Source organism: Paralichthys olivaceus, chromosome 18 (assembly GCF_024713975.1).
Source record: "Paralichthys olivaceus isolate ysfri-2021 chromosome 18, ASM2471397v2, whole genome shotgun sequence".
Taxonomy (NCBI): domain Eukaryota; kingdom Metazoa; phylum Chordata; class Actinopteri; order Pleuronectiformes; family Paralichthyidae; genus Paralichthys; species Paralichthys olivaceus.
The window spans coordinates 308109-310596 of record NC_091110.1 but is presented as its reverse complement, the minus strand read 5'-3'; the positions used below and the strand labels follow the sequence as shown (position 1 = coordinate 310596).

Here is a 2488-nt window from a genome sequence, read left to right as displayed (position 1 = left end):
GAACGCTAAACAGTCATGACCATGAAAGACCCATTGGAAAATAAAAGACTTGTGTGGGATATAACAAATCAGCCTTTTCAGATCAGTGGCAGGTTATTTTTGGAGAGACGATGCTTCTGTTAAGTGTTGATTTCCACACACCAACTTCTTACTCACATCCGTTGTGCCATTAGCCCACAGTGGGTCCAAGCAGAAGTGATCTAAGATTCAAGGGTTTATTGTCATATGCACAACAATTACATTCAGCAGTTGCTGGCAATGAAATGCTCCCCTCTAGCCATGCTCAGAAATTACACAAGAAAAAAATACAACTAAAAATAGAATATAAAATATAAAAAATCGTCGGCCAGATGGCAGCAGGCAGGACAGTTAATGGTTTGGGTGCTGGGGTCTTTAACGATCTGGTTGCTCTTCTTCCTACACCGCTAAGTGTAGCGGTCCTCCATGGATGGCAGCTCTGTCCTGGCAATACACTGAGCAGACTTCACCACTCTCTGTAGAGCCTTGCAGTTCAGGGCGATGCAGCTGCCATACCAGGCGGTGATGCAGCCAGTCAGAATACTCTCAATGGTGCACCTGTAAAAGTTGCAGAGAATCCTTGGGCCCATGTTGAGCCTCCGCAGCCTGCAGAGGAAGAAGAGCCGCTGTCATTATTCAGCTGTTAGAGTGATGCCTTCCTGGCTGGCTGGGTTCTCATGTGTTTACTGCTCCAGCTTCCTGTCTGCACCTGAACACAGCCAGGAAGAACGTTGACAAACTTTGACAGATTCAGAAAAGACATATTGTAGAAAAGAACAGAGAACATCAATGGAGACAATGTTGCTGATTTTGACCGAATGACAACTTGTTTTCACTGGGTTGTTTCTTCAAACACCTGAACTGACTCAGGTTTCTGTTTGCCTGTACTGATGATTCACTACAGTGTGAATATTTGCTCCTCTTTCAGGAGCAGAGGCAGAGAATTATGTCTGAGTTGAGGGTTGGCCATATCCTGGTCCGTAACCATCATACATGAGCAAATACCTTGATACCTCACAGTATCATAAGGTACTGTGCACTCAAACTGGTCTCAATCTTTTGTACCTTTTTATACCACATCAAGAATTAAATTTTTTTAAACAATGAAATTTAATTCTAAGCAAGTTGTATTAGCTCTCCCATGCATATTTTATAATTTGAGTCAACTTACTAGCTTCATGTGGAGCTAGTTATTGAAGTTCAAAAGCAAAAATGACAGCTAACTGGTTAATACTAGTAAAATGATATTTTTTCGTTATCGATAAGTTTAGCTAATGCTAAGAATGCATTTTTTTTTACAATATCCAATGTGCATGTGATTGTATTTGGTAGAAATATCCACCAAACATGCAGCTATTGTTTGCAAAATATCCACTTTAGACACTGAACAGCACTCCTTCAGCCTTTTCTACTTCCACCCTGTTATTTTCTACTATTTATCATACTTTCTGTGTGCTGTAGGTAGAATGCCAACAATTAAGTAGCACTAATGGGTTTTACACACACACACAGCCTATCCTGTAATATAAAAATGTACTTGTACTATCCTGTTCCGGCCAATGCAGTATGAACGACAACAGATCACTGGAAGAGTCATTTCTAGAGTGAGACTACATTGTTCATGTACTGAATGTTCTGTGCTGAGGCCAAACAATTGCACATGATTTGTCCTTATGGTCAGAAATATACCTAAAAAAACAGGTTTGACACATGGTTTACTGCAACATACTGAAGACTGAGGTCGAGAGTGTAGGCAGTGAATTTCCACTTTAATAGACTGGGTTGGGACATGACGCCCTAGCTTGCCCAGGAATGTAGAGGAGGGATGTTTGGTGTGTTGGTGTTCACCTGTTGGAACATGACTGTGTGTGCACATTATTTCCAAAACCAGGTATGAAAGCATGAATTGGTATCAGATAAAGATTCAGGTTGCATGACTGCAACACAGGGGCACCAGCACACTCTGGTTCTTGTTGAGGCATATGGGATGGGCGTCAGGTATGTGTGGGAATTCAGAAGGAGCTTTTCAAAGGAAGTGAGAACACACTGTACCTTTATGATGGGATAAAGGGCTTGCCAGTCTGAGCTGAGATGACCTCAGCTGATAAACCTGATTAATCCTGTTTCAGAAAAAAACTGTAAGAGGATAAAGCAAAACAACTGACTCTAAATAAGAGGGTATATTAACATCAAAAGAAGCACTGAGCATTCCTCAGCCAATGACACAGCAAAAAGAAAAGAAAAAGAAAGACCATAAATAATGGTAATGCCTGTTTGTTGTAACAAGTTTCATTCAGCTTTATTTTCACATTTCCTCATCATTTCTAACATTGTTGTCAACAATTTAAGATTATGGAACTATTGTGACATCTTAAGTGGGGCAGGTAAACATGAACAGTAAAATTAGTTTTATTTTATAATTTTATCATTTATTCCTTAACTCTAAAAATTCTAACCAGATCCTAACCAT

The 2488-nt window shown here is 40.0% G+C and overlaps 1 long non-coding RNA gene across 1 annotated transcript; it reads right to left on the bottom strand.

Moving 5' to 3' along the window:
* Positions 1–201: 201 nt before the first annotated feature.
* Positions 202–2220, bottom strand: LOC138405430 (uncharacterized). The gene is made up of 2 exons (XR_011239166.1): positions 1748–2220; positions 202–727 (listed from the first exon to the last, which is right to left on the bottom strand). It is a non-coding gene; the product is annotated as an uncharacterized lncRNA (long non-coding RNA).
* Between the last annotated feature and the right edge of the window lie 268 nt (positions 2221–2488).